This window comes from Pseudorca crassidens, chromosome 1 (assembly GCF_039906515.1).
Source record: "Pseudorca crassidens isolate mPseCra1 chromosome 1, mPseCra1.hap1, whole genome shotgun sequence".
Taxonomy (NCBI): domain Eukaryota; kingdom Metazoa; phylum Chordata; class Mammalia; order Artiodactyla; family Delphinidae; genus Pseudorca; species Pseudorca crassidens.
The window spans coordinates 158095903-158109216 of NC_090296.1; the positions used below are offsets into that span (position 1 = coordinate 158095903).

General features: G+C 43.7%; 1 long non-coding RNA gene across 13 annotated transcripts in view; it reads left to right on the forward strand.

Moving 5' to 3' along the window:
- LOC137203500 (uncharacterized) overlaps positions 1–13314 on the forward strand; it is an 838571-nt gene that overhangs the window by 365276 nt on the left and 459981 nt on the right. For 2 of the 13 annotated variants that reach the window (XR_010933240.1, XR_010933181.1), the window contains exon 3: positions 5573–5657. The exons of 9 other annotated variants lie outside the window; for them this stretch is intronic. This is a non-coding gene — a long non-coding RNA (uncharacterized lncRNA). Of the gene's footprint in view, positions 1–5572; positions 5658–13314 lie in introns of those variants that run through there. 2 more of the 13 variants (XR_010933206.1, XR_010933194.1) reach the window with 1 other exon arrangement.

Here is a 13314-nt window from a genome sequence, read left to right on the forward strand (position 1 = left end):
GCTGGCCGCAACACCGCAGGATTGCTTCAGGCCCTAGTGTGGTTCCGGCATGGCACGCTGAGCCTTTGGTTAATTCCTCTTCCTGGTGGGAAATGAGAGTTAAATTTGCCCGTCCAGACACCTCGAGCTAGTCTCTCATTGGTTCTCCCTATTCCTGTTCATTTTCCGCAGAAATTGCAAACTGGGCCAAACAGGAGGTTAAAGGCACTGACTCTGCAAGTGGGGAGAGTGTTAGTAAAGCGTCTGGAATGTTGCACCCGAGTTCCAGGGTTCGAAAACTGAGACACATATGAACACGTTTCCCTATCACACGGTGGATCATACTCTGGGTTCCACATGCATGTTTTAGCTGAAGTAAGAATCCCTTAAACCTGGAGAGTTGAGACCCATGGAATGGGTACCATGCAATATAACTTCAAAGGGTCTGCATTTGCTCACCGAACCTCACCAGTCCTATCACTGCTGCGTTTATGCCGCTGTACACACGTTTGATTCTCTTTCGGAGACATAGAAATCCATAGGTTTTAAGATTCTTACTAGTCAGGTATATTCTTAGGCGTTTAATATGGGGCGTTGAGTCCACTTCGTTGAGCAAGGAGTAGCTCTTGTCTATTACATATTTGGCTTATGGAACGGTATCTGTGGTAATTTCAATCTCTGGTTTTAAGCAGCACCCCAACTCAACTTTCCCCTTAAGCAAGCATAAGTTGGTTTTCTACATTTGAGAACCTGTTCTGTTTTGTAATTCTCTTCCTGTGTAGCCAAGTTTACATTCCGTGTAGTAGTGATATCTTATCATGTTTCTTTTTCTGTGTGACTTATCTCACTTAGAATCATCGTACCTGAATCCACTCATTATGCTGCTATGGGCCTGATGACATAGATTTCATTGCTGAGTGATATTGCATTGTACGTAAGTACCACAACTTCTTTATCCATTTTTCGCTTTCTGTGATATTGAACTTGTACCGTAAATGAGGTTCTTGTAAACAGAGCCGTCCCAAACTTTGGGGTGGCTGTGTCTTTTTGATTTTAATTTCCCTAAGCTATAGGACCATAAGTGGAAGTGCCCTAGGCTCTGTTGCTTTGTTTTTTAGATGTTTCAGGAAACACCATACACTTCTCCAGAGTGGCTGTGGGCAATTTACATCCCGCCCATCAGCATAACAAGGCTCCCAGTTCTCCATGGCCTGTCCTGACTTTCTGGATTTTACACTTTTTTCAGATGGCCCTTTTGACTGGGGGGCAGTGAGACTTCATTGTAGTGCAGATTTCCTTTGCAAGCTTGCTTGGTTGGCCAAAAAGGGCGTATGGGTTTTTTCCTGAATATATTCAGGAAAAAACGCATACGCCCTTTTTGGCCAAGTGCATCATTGTGGACGTTCTGCCTCTTTTCCTATGCTTTACATGCAATTCCAGTCTACCTCCTGAAATCGGTTTCCTGCAATTCTGCCCTGCTTTGAAGTCCTCTTGACTGCCTTACTTCAATATATTTTTGGATGATAGCTGTCCTTTATAACTCTGCTGGTTTGTGAATTACAGTGCCCCTGAGCTCCTTTCTTCAACTCGCTTTCTTGTGAGCTGGCCGCAACTTCGCAGGATTGCTTCAGACCATAGTGTGGTTCCGGCATGGCACGCTGAGCCTTTGGTTAATTCCTCTTCCTGGTGGGAAATGAGAGTTAAATTTGCCCGTCCAGACACCTCCAGCTAGTCTCTCATTGGTTCTCCCTATTCCTGTTCATTTTCCACAGAAATTGCAAACTGGGCCAAGCAGGAGGTTAAAGGCACTGGCTCTCCAAGTGGGGAGAGTGTTAGTAAAGCGTCTGGAATGCTGCACCCGAGTACCAGGGGATGAAACCTGAGACACATTTCAACACGTTTCCCGATCACACGGTGGATCATCTTCTGGGTTCCACATGCATGTATTAGCTGAAGGAAGAATCCCTTAAACCTGGAGAGTTGAGACCCATGGAATGGGTACCATGCAATATGACTTCAAAGGGTCTGCATTTGCTCACCGAACCTCACCAATCCTATCACTGCTGTGCTTATGCCGCTGTACAGACGCTTGATTCTCTTTCGGAGACATAGAAATCCATAGGTTTTAGGATTCTTACTAGGCAGGTATATTCTTAGGCGTTTAATATGGGGTGTATAGTCCACTTGGTTGAGCAAGGAGTAGCTCTTGTCTATTACATATTTGGCTTATGGAACGGTATCTGTGCTAATTTCAATCTCTGGTTTTATGTAGCACCCCAACTCACCTTTCCCCTTAAGCAAGCATAAGTTGGTTTTCTACATTTGAGACCCTGTTCTGTTTTGTAATTCAGTTCCTGGGTAGCTACGTTTACATTCCGTGTAGTAGTGATAACTTATGATGTTTCTTTTTCTGTGTGACTTATTTCACTTAGAATCATCGTACCTGAATCCACTCATTATGCTGCTATGGGCCTGATGACATAGATTTCATTGCTGAGTGATATTGCATTGTACGTAAGTACCACAACATCTTTATCCATATTTCGCTTTCTGTGATATTGAACTTGTACCGTAAACGAGGTTCTTGTAAACAGTGCCGTCCCAAACTTTGGGGTGGCTGTGTCTTTTTGATTTTAATTTCCCTAAGCTATAGGACCATAAGTGGAAGTGCCCTAGGCTCTGTTGCTTTGTTTTTTAGATGTTTCAGGAAACACCATACACTTCTCCAGAGTGGCTGTGGGCAATTTTTCATCCCGCCCATCAGCATAACAAGGCTCCCAATTCTCCATGGCCTGTCCTGCCTTTCTGGATTTTACACTTTTTTCAGATGGCCCTTTTGACCGGGGGGCAGTGAGACTTCATTGTAGTGCAGATTTCCTTTGCAAGCTTGCTTGGTTGGCCAAAAAGGGCGTATGCGTTTTTTCCTGAATATATTCAGGAAAAAACGCATACGCCCTTTTTGGCCAAGTGCAGCATTGTGGACGTTCTGCCTCTTTTCCTATGCTTTGCATGCAATTCCAGTCTACCTCCTGAAATCGGTTTCCTGCAATTCTGCCCCACTTTCAAGTCCTCTTGGCAGCCTTACTTCAATATATTTTTGGACGATAGCTGTCATTTTTAACTCTGCAGGTTTGTGAATTACAGTGCCCCTGAGCTCCTTTCTTCAACTCACTTTCTTGTGAGCTGGCCGCAACACCGCAGGATTGATTCAGGCCCTAGTGTTGTTCCGGAATGGCACGCTGAGCCTTTGGTTAATTCCTCTTCCTGGTGGGAAATGAGAGTTAAATTTGCCCGTCCAGACACCTCCAGCTAGTCTCTCATTGGTTCTCCCTATTCCTGTTCATTTTCCGCAGAAATTGCAAACTGGGCAAAATAACAGCTTAAAGGCACTGACTCTCCAAGTGGAGAGAGTGTTAGTAAAGCGTCTGGAATGTTGCACCCGAGTACCAGGGGACGAAACCTGAGACACATTTGAACACGTTTCCCGATCACACGGTGGATCATACTCTGGGTTCCACATGCATGTTTTAGCTGAAGGAAGAATCCCTTAAACCTGGAGAGTTGAGACCCATGGAATGGGTACCATGCAATATGACTTCAAAGGGTCTGCATTTGCTCACCGAACCTCACCAATCCTATCACTGCTGCGCTTATGCCGCTGTACACACGCTTGATTCTCTTTCGGAGACATATAAATCCATAGGTTTTAAGATTCTTACAAGTCAGGTATATTCTTAGGCGTTTAATATGGCGTGTTGAGTCCACTTCGTTGAGCAAGGAGTATCTCTTGTCTATTACATATTTGGCTTATGGAACGGTATCTGTGCTAATTTCAATCTCTGGTTTTAAGCAGCACCCCAACTCAACTTTCCCCTTAAGCAAGCATAAGTTGGTTTTCTACATTTGAGAACCTGTTCTGTTTTGTAATTCTCTTCCTGTGTAGCCAAGTTTACATTACGTGTAGTAGTGATAACTTATCATGTTTCTTTTTCTGTTTGACTTATTTCACATAGAATCATCGTACCTGAATCCACTCATTATGCTGCTATGGGCCTGATGACATAGATTTCATTGCTGAGTGATATTGCATTGTACGTAAGTACCACAACTTCTTTATCCATTCTTCACTTTCTGTGATATTGAACTTGTACCGTAAACGAGGTTCTTGTAAACAGAGCCGTCCCAATCTTTGGGGTGGCTGTGTCTTTTTGATTTTAATTTCCCTAAGCTATAGGAGCATAAGTGGAAGTGCCCTAGGCTCTGTTGCTTTGTTTTTTAGATGTTTCAGGAAACACCATACACTTCTCCAGAGTGGCTGTTGGCAATTTACATCCCGTCCATCAGCATAACAAGGCTCCCAGTTCTCCATGGCCTTTCCTGCCTTTCTGGATTTTATAATTTTTTCAGATGGCCCTATTGACCGGGGGTCAGTGAGACTTCATTGTAGTGCAGATTTCTTTTGCAAGCTTGCATGGTTGGCAAAAAAGTGCGTATGCGTTTTCTCCTGAATATATTCAGGAAAAAACGCATATGCACTTTTTGGCCAAGTGCATCATTGTGGACGTTCTGCTTCTTTTCCTATGCTTTACATGCAATTCCAGTCAACCTCCTGAAACCGGTTTCCTGCAATTCTGCCCCGCTTTCAAGTCCTCTTGGCAGCCTTACTTCAATATATTTTTGGACGATAGCTGTCATTTATAACTCTGCAGGTTTGTGAATTGCAGTGCCCCTGAGATCCTTTCTTCAACTCGCTTTCTTATGAGCTGGCCGCAACACCGCAGCCTTGTTTCAGGCACTAGTGTGGTTCCGGCATGGCACGCTGAGCCTTTGGTTAATTCCTTTTCCTGGTGTGAAATGAGAGTTAAATTTGCCCGTCCAGACACCTCCAGCTAGTCTCTCATTGGTTCTCCCTATTCCTGTTCATTTTTCGCAAAAATTGCAAACTGGGCCAAACAGGAGGTTAAAGGCACTGACTCTCCAAGTGGGGAGAGTGTTAGTAAAGCCTCTGGAATGTTGCACCCGAGTTCCAGGGTTCGAAAACTGAGACACATATGAACACGTTTCCCTATCACATGGTGGATCATACTCTGGGTTCCACATGCATGTTTTAGCTGAAGGAAGAATCCCTTAAACCTGGAGAGTTGAGACCCATGGAATGGGTACCATACAATATCACTTCAAAGGGTCTGCATTTGCTCACTGAACCTCACCAATCCTATCACTGCTGCGTTTATGCCGCTGTACACACGTTTGATTCTCTTTCGGAGACATAGAAATCCATAGGTTTTAAGATTCTTACTAGTCAGGTATATTCTTAGGCGTTTAATATGGGGCGTTGAGTCCACTTCGTTGAGCAAGGAGTAGCTCTTGTCTATTACATATTTGGCTTATGGAACGGTATCTGTGCTAATTTCAATCTCTGGTTTTATGCAGCACCCCAACTCACCTTTCCCCTTAAGCAAGCATAAGTTGGTTTTCTACATTTGAGACCCTGTTCTGTTTTGTAATTCAGTTCCTGTGTAGCCAAGTTTACATTCCGTGTAGTAGTGATAACTTATGATGTTTCTTTTTCTGTGTGATTTATTTCACTTAGAATCATCATACCTGAATCCACTCATTATGCTGCTATGGGCCTGATGACATACATTTCATTGCTGAGTGATATTGCATTGTACGTAAGTACCACAACTTCTTTATCTGTTTTTCACTTTCTGTGATATTGAACTTGTACCGTAAACGAGGTTCTTGTAAACAGAGCCGTCCCAAACTTTGGGGTGGCTGTGTCATTTTGATTTTAATTTCCCTAAGCTATAGGACCATAAGTGGAAGTGCCCTAGGCTCTGTTGCTTTGTTGTTTAGATGTTTCAGGAAACACCATACACTTCTCCAGAGTGGCTGTTGGCAATTTACATCCCGCCCACCAGCATGAAAAGGCTCCCAGTTCTCCATGGTCTGTCCTGACTTTCTGGATTTTATACGTTTTTCAGATGGCCCTTTTGACCGGGGGGCAGTGAGACTTCATTGTAGTGCAGATTTCCTTTGCAAGCTTGCTTGGTTGGCCAAAAAGGGCGTATGCGTTTTTTCCTGAATATACTCAGGAAAAAACGCATACGCCCTTTTTGGCCAAGTGCATCATTGTGGACGTTCTGCCTCTTTCCTATGCTTTACATGCAATTCCAGTCTACCTCCTGAAATCGGTTTCCTGCAATTCTGCCCCACTTTCAAGTCCTCTTGGCAGCCTTACTTCAATATATTTTTGGACGATAGCTGTCATTTATAACTCTGCAGGTTTGTGAATTACAGTGCCCCTGAGCTCCTTTCTTCAACTCGCTTTCTTGTGAGCTGGCCGCAACACAGCAGCATTGCTTCAGGCCCTAGTGTGGTTCCGGCATGGTACGCTGAGACTTTGTTTAATTCCTCATCCTGGTGGGAAATGAGAGTTAAATTTGCCCGTCCAGACACCTCCAGCTAGTCTCTCATTGGTTCTCCCTATTCCTGTTCATTTTCCGCAGAAATTGCAAACTGGGCCAAACAGGAGGTTAAAGGCACTGACTCTCCAAGTGGGGAGAGTGTTAGTAAAGCATCTGGAATGTTGCACCCGAGTACCAGGGGACGAAAACTGAGACACATTTGAACACGTTTCCCGATCACACGGTTAATCATACTCTGGGTTCCACATGCATGTTTTAGCTGAAGGAAGAATCCCTTAAACCTGGAGAGTTGAGACCCATGGAATGGGTACCATGCAATATGACTTCAAAGGGTCTGCATTTGTTCAACGAACCTCAACAATCCTATCACTGCTGCTGTACACACGCTTGATTCTCTTTCGGAGACATAGAAATCCATAGGTTTTAAGATACTTACTAGTCAGCTATATTCTTAGGCGTTTAATATGGGGTGTAGAGTCCACTTCGTTGAGCAAGGAGTAGCTCTTGTCTATTACATATTTGGCTTATGGAACGGTATCTGTGCTAATTTCAATCTCTGGTTTTATGCAGCACCCCAACTCACCTTTCCCCTTAAGCAAGCATAAGTTGGTTTTCTACATTTGAGACCCTGTTCTGTTTTGTAATTCAGTTCCTGTGTAGCCAAGTTTACATTCCGTGTAGTAGTGATAACTTATGATGTTTCTTTTTCTGTGTGACTTATTTCACTTAGCATCATCGTACCTTAATCCACTCATTATGCTACTATGGGCCTGATGACATAGATTTCATTGCTGAGTGATATTGCATTGTACGTAAGTACCACAACTTCTTTATCCATTTTTCACTTTCTGTGATATTGAACTTGTACCGTAAACGAGGTTCTTGTAAACAGAGCCATCCCAAACTTTGCGGTGGATGTGTCTTTTTGATTTTAATTTCCCTAAGCTATAGGACCATAAGAGGAAGTGCCCTAGGGTCTGTTGCTTTGTTTTTTAGATGTTTCAGGAAACACCATACACTTCTCCAGAGTGGCTGTTGGCAATTTACATCCCGCCCATCAGCATAACAAGGCTCCCAGTTCTCCATGGCCTGTCCTGCCTTTCTGGATTTTACACTTTTTTCAGATGGCCCTTTTGACTGGTGGGCAGTGAGACTTCATTGTAGTGCAGATTTCCTTTGCAAACTTGCTTGGTTGGCCAAAAAGGGCGTATGCGTTTTTTCCTGAATATATTCAGGAAAAAACGTATACGCCCTTTTTGGCCAAGTGCATCATTGTGGACGTTCTGCCTCTTTTCCTATGCTTTACATGCAATTCCAGTCTACCTCCTGAAATCGGTTTCCTGCAATTCTGCCCCACTTTCAAGTCCTCTTGGCAGCCTTACTTCAATATATTTTTGGACGATAGCTGTCATTTATAACTCTGCAGGTTTGTGAATTACAGTGCCCCTGAGCTCCTTTCTTCAACTCGCTTTCTTGTGATCTGGCCGCAACACAGCAGCATTGCTTCAGGCCCTAGTGTGGTTCCGGCATGGCACGCTGAGCCTTTGTTTAATTCCTCATCCTGGTGGGAAATGAGAGTTAAATTTGCCCGTCCAGACACCTCCAGCTAGTCTCTCATTGATTCTCCCTATTCCTGTTCATTTTCCGCAGAAATTGCAAACTGGGCCAAACAGGAGGTTAAAGACACTGACTCTCCAAGTGGGGAGAGTGTTAGTAAAGCATCTGGAATGTTGCACCCGAGTACCAGGGGACGAAAACTGAGACACATTTGAACACGTTTCCCGATCACACGGTTAATCATACTCTGGGTTCCACATGCATGTTTTAGCTGAAGGAAGAATCCCTTAAACCTGGAGAGTTGAGACCCATGGAATGGGTACCATGCAATATGACTTCAAAGGGTCTGCATTTGTTCACCGAACCTCACCAATCCTATCACTGCTGCATTTATGCTGCTGTACACACGCTTGATTCTCTTTCGGAGACATAGAAATCCATAGGTTTTAAGATACTTACTAGTCAGCTATATTCTTAGGCGTTTAATATGGGGTGTAGAGTCCACTTCGTTGAGCAACGAGCAGCTCTTGTGTATTACATATTTGGCTTATGAAACGGTATCTGTGCTAATTTCAATCTCTGGTTTTATGCAGCACCCCAACTCACCTTTCCCCTTAAGCAAGCATAAGTTGGTTTTCTACATTTGAGACCCTGTTCTGTTTTGTAATTCAGTTCCTGTGTAGCCAAGTTTACATTCCGTGCAGTAGTGATAACTTATCATGTGTCTTTTTCTGTGTGACTTATTTCACTTAGCATCATCGTACCTTAATCCACTCATTATGCTGCTATGGGCCTGATGACATAGATTTCATTGCTGAGTGATATTGCATTGTATGTAAGTACCACAACATCTTTATCCATATTTCGCTTTCTGTGATATTGAACTTGTACCGTAAACGAGGTTCTTGTAAACAGTGCTGTCCCAAACTTTGGGGTGGCTGTGTCTTTTTGATTTTAATTTCCCTAAGCTATAGGACCATAAGTGGAAGTGCCCTAGGCTCTGTTGCTTTGTTTTTTAGATGTCTCAGGAAACACCATACACTTCTCCAGAGTGGCTGTTGGCAATTTACATCCCGCCCATCAGCATAACAAGGCTCCCAGTTCTCCATGGCCTGTCCTGCCTTTCTGGATTTTACACTTTTTTCAGATGGCCCTTTTGACCGGGGCGAAGTCAGACTTCATTGTAGTGCAGATTTCCTTTGCAAGCTTGCTTGGTTGGCCAAAAAGGGCGTATGCGTTTTTTCCTGAATATACTCAGGAAAAAACGCATACGCCCTTTTTGGCCAAGTGCATCATTGTGGACGTTCTGCCTCTTTTCCTATGCTTTACATGCAATTCCAGTCTACCTCCTGAAATCGGTTTCCTGCAATTCTGCCCCACATTCAAGTCCTCTAGGCAGACTTACTTCAATATATTATTGGACGATAGCTGTCATTTATAACTCTGCAGGTTTGTGAATTACAGTGCCCCTGAGCTCCTTTCTTCAACTCGCTTTCTTGTGAGCTGGCCGCAACACCGCAGCATTGCTTCAGGCCCTAGTGTGGTTCCGGAATGGCACGCTGAGCCTTTGGTTAATTCCTCTTCCTGGTGGGAAATGAGAGTTAAATTTGCACGTCCAGACACCTCCAGCTAGTCTCTCATTGGTTCTCCCTATTCCTGTTCATTTTCCGCGGAAATTGCAAACTGGGCCAAACAGGAGGTTAAAGGCACTGACTCTCCAAGTGGGGAGAGTGTTAGTAAAGCGTCTGGAATGTTGCACCCGAGTACCAGGGGACGAAAACTGAGACACATTTGAACACGATTCCCGATCACACGGTGGATAATACTCTGGGTTCCACATGCATGTTTTAGCTGAAGGAAGAATCCCTTAAACCTGGAGAGTTGAGACCCATGGAATGGGTACCATGCAATATGACTTCAAAGGGTCTGCATTTGCTCACCGAACCTCACCAATCCTATCACTGCTGTGTTTATGCCGCTGTACACATGCTTGATTCTCTTTCGGAGACATATAAATCCATAGGTTTTAAGATTCTTACTAGTCAGGTATATTCTTAGGCGTTTAATATGGCGTGTTGAGTCCACTTCGTTGAGCAAGGAGTAGCTCTTGTCTATTACATATTTGGCTTATGGAACGGTATCTGTGCTAATTTCAATCTCTGGTTTTAAGCAGCACCCCAACTCAACTTTCCCCTTAAGCAAGCATAAGTTGGTTTTCTACATTTGAGAACCTGTTCTGTTTTGTAATTCTCTTCCTGTGTAGCCAAGTTTACATTCCGTGTAGTAGTGATAACTTATCATGTTTCTTTTTCTGTTTGACTTATTTCACATAGAATCATCGTACCTGAATCCACTCATTATGCTGCTATGGGCCTGATGACATAGATTTCATTGCTGAGTGATATTGCATTGTACGTAAGTACCACAACTTCTTTATCCATTCTTCACTTTCTGTGATATTGAACTTCTACCGTAAATGAGGTTCTTGTAAACAGAGCCGTCCCAAACTTTGGGGTGGCTGTGTCTTTTTGATTTTAATTTCCCTAAGCTATAGGACCATAAGTGGAAGTGCCCTAGGCTCTGTTGGTTTGTTTTTTAGATGTTTCAGGAAACACCATACACTTCTCCAGAGTGGCTGTTGGCAATTTACATCCCGTCCATCAGCATAACAAGGCTCCCAGTTCTCCATGGCCTTTCCTGCCTTTCTGGATTTTATAATTCTTTCAGATGGCCCTATTGACCGGGGGTCAGTGAGACTTCATTGTAGTGCAGATTTCTTTTGCAAGCTTGCTTGGTTGTCCAAAAAGTGCGTATGCGTTTTCTCCTGAATATATTCAGCAAAAAACGCATACGCACTTTTTGGACAAGTGCATCATTGTGGACGTTCTGCTTCTTTTCCTATGCTTTACATGCAATTCCAGTCTACCTCCTGAAATCGGTTTCCTGCAATTCTGCCCCACATTCAAGTCCTCTTGGCAGACTTACTTCAATATATTATTGGAAGATAGCTGTCATTTATAACTCTGCAGGTTTGTGAATTACAGTGCCCCTGAGCTCCTTTCTTCAACTCGCTTTCTTGTGAGCTGGCCGCAACACCGCAGCATTGCTTCAGGCCCTAGTGTGGTTCCGGAATGGCACGCTGAGCCTTTGGTTAATTCCTCTTCGTGGTGGGAAATGAGAGTTAAATTTGCACGTCCAGACACCTCCAGCTAGTCTCTCATTGGTTCTCCCTATTCCTGTTCATCTTCCGCAAAAATTGCAAACTGGGCCAAACAGGAGGTTAAAGGCACTGACTCTCCAAGTGGGGAGAGTGTTAGTAAAGCGTCTGGAATGTTGCACCCGAGTACCAAGGGACGAAACCTGAGACACATTTGAACACGTTTCCCGATCACATGGTGGATCATACTCTGGGTTCCACATGCATGTTTTAGCTGAAGGAAGAATCCCTTAAACCTGGAGAGTTGAGACCCATGGAATGGGTACCATGCAATATGACTTCAAAGGTTCTGCATTGGCTCACCGAACCTCACCAATCCTATCACTGCTGCGCTTATACCACTGTACACACGCTTGATTCTCTTTTGGAGACATATAAATCCATAGGTTTTAAGATTCTTACTACTCAGGTATATTCTTAGACGTTTAATATGGGGTGTTGAGTCCTCTTCGTTGAGCAAGGAGTAGCTCTTGTCTATTACATATTTGGCTTATGGAACGGTATTTGTGCTAATTTCAATCTCTGGTTTTATGCAGCACCCCAACTCACCTTTCCCCTTAAGCAAGCATAAGTTGGTTTTCTACATTTGAGACCTTGTTCTGTTTTGTAATTCAGTTCCTGTGTAGCCAAGTTTACATTCTGTGTATTAGTGATATCTTATGATGTTTCTTTTTCTGTGTGACTTATCTCACTTAGAAACATCGTACCTGAACCACTCATTATGGTGCTACGGGCCTGATGACATAGATTTCATTGCTGAGTGATATTGCATTGTTCGTAAGTACCACAACTTCTTTATCCATTTTTCGCTTTCTGTGATATTGAACTTGTACCGTAAACGAGGTTCTTGTAAACAGAGCCGTCCCAATCTTTGGGGTGGCTGTGTCTTTTTGATTTTAATTTCCCTAAGCTATAGGACCATAAGTGGAAGTGCCCTAGGCTCTGTTGCTTTGTTTTTTAGATGTTTCAGGAAACACCATACACTTCTCCAGAGTGGCTGTTGGCAATTTACATCCCGCCCATCAGCATAACAAGGCTCCCAAGTCTCCATGGCCTGTCCTGCTTTTCTGGATTTTACACTTTTTTCAGATGGCCCTTTTGACCGGGGGGCAGTGAGACTTCATTGTAGTGCAGATTTCCTTTGCAAGCTTGCTTGGTTGGCCAAAAAGGGCGTATGCGTTTTTTCCTGAATATATTCAGGAAAAAACGCATACGCCCTTTTTGGCCAAGTGCATCATTGTGGACGTTCTGCCTCTTTTCCTATGCTTTACATGCAATTCCAGTCTACCTCCTGAAATCGGTTTCCTGCAATTCTGCCCCGCTTTCAAGTCCTCTTGGCAGCCTTACTTCAATATATTTTTGGACGATAGCTGTCATTTATAACTCTGCAGGTTTGTGAATTACAGTGCCTCTGAGCTCCTTTCTTCAACTCGCTTTCTTGTGAGCTGGCCGCAACACCGCAGCATTGCTTCAGGCCCTAGTGTGGTTCCGGCATGGCACGCTGAGCCTTTGGTTAATTCCTCTTCCTGGTGGGAAATGAGAGTTAAATTTGCCCGTCCAGACACCTCCAGCTAGTCTCTCATTGGTTCTCCCTATTCCTGTTCATTTTCCGCAGAAATTGCAAACTGGGCCAAACAGGAGGTTAAAGGCACTGACTCTCCAAGTGGGGAGAGTGTTAGTGAAGCGTCTGGAATGTTGCACCCGAGTATCAAGGAACGAAACCTGAGACATATTTGAACACGTTTCCCGATCACACGGTGGATCATACTCTGGGTTCCGCATGCATGTTTTAGCTGAAGGAAGAATCCCTTAAACCTGGAGAGTTGAGACCCATGGAATGGGTACCATGCAATATAACTTCAAAGGGTCTGCATTTGCTCATCGAACCTCACCAATCCTATCACTGCTGCTTTTATGCCGCTGTACACACGCTTGATTCTCTTTCGGAGACATATGAATCCATAGGTTTTAAGATTCTTACTAGTCAGGTATATTCTTAGACGTTTAATATGGGGTGTTGAGTCCTCTTCGTTGAGCAAAGAGTAGCTCTTGTCTATTACATATTTGGCTTATGGAATGGTATCTGTGCTAATTTCAATCTCTGGTTTTATGCAGCACCCCAACTCACCT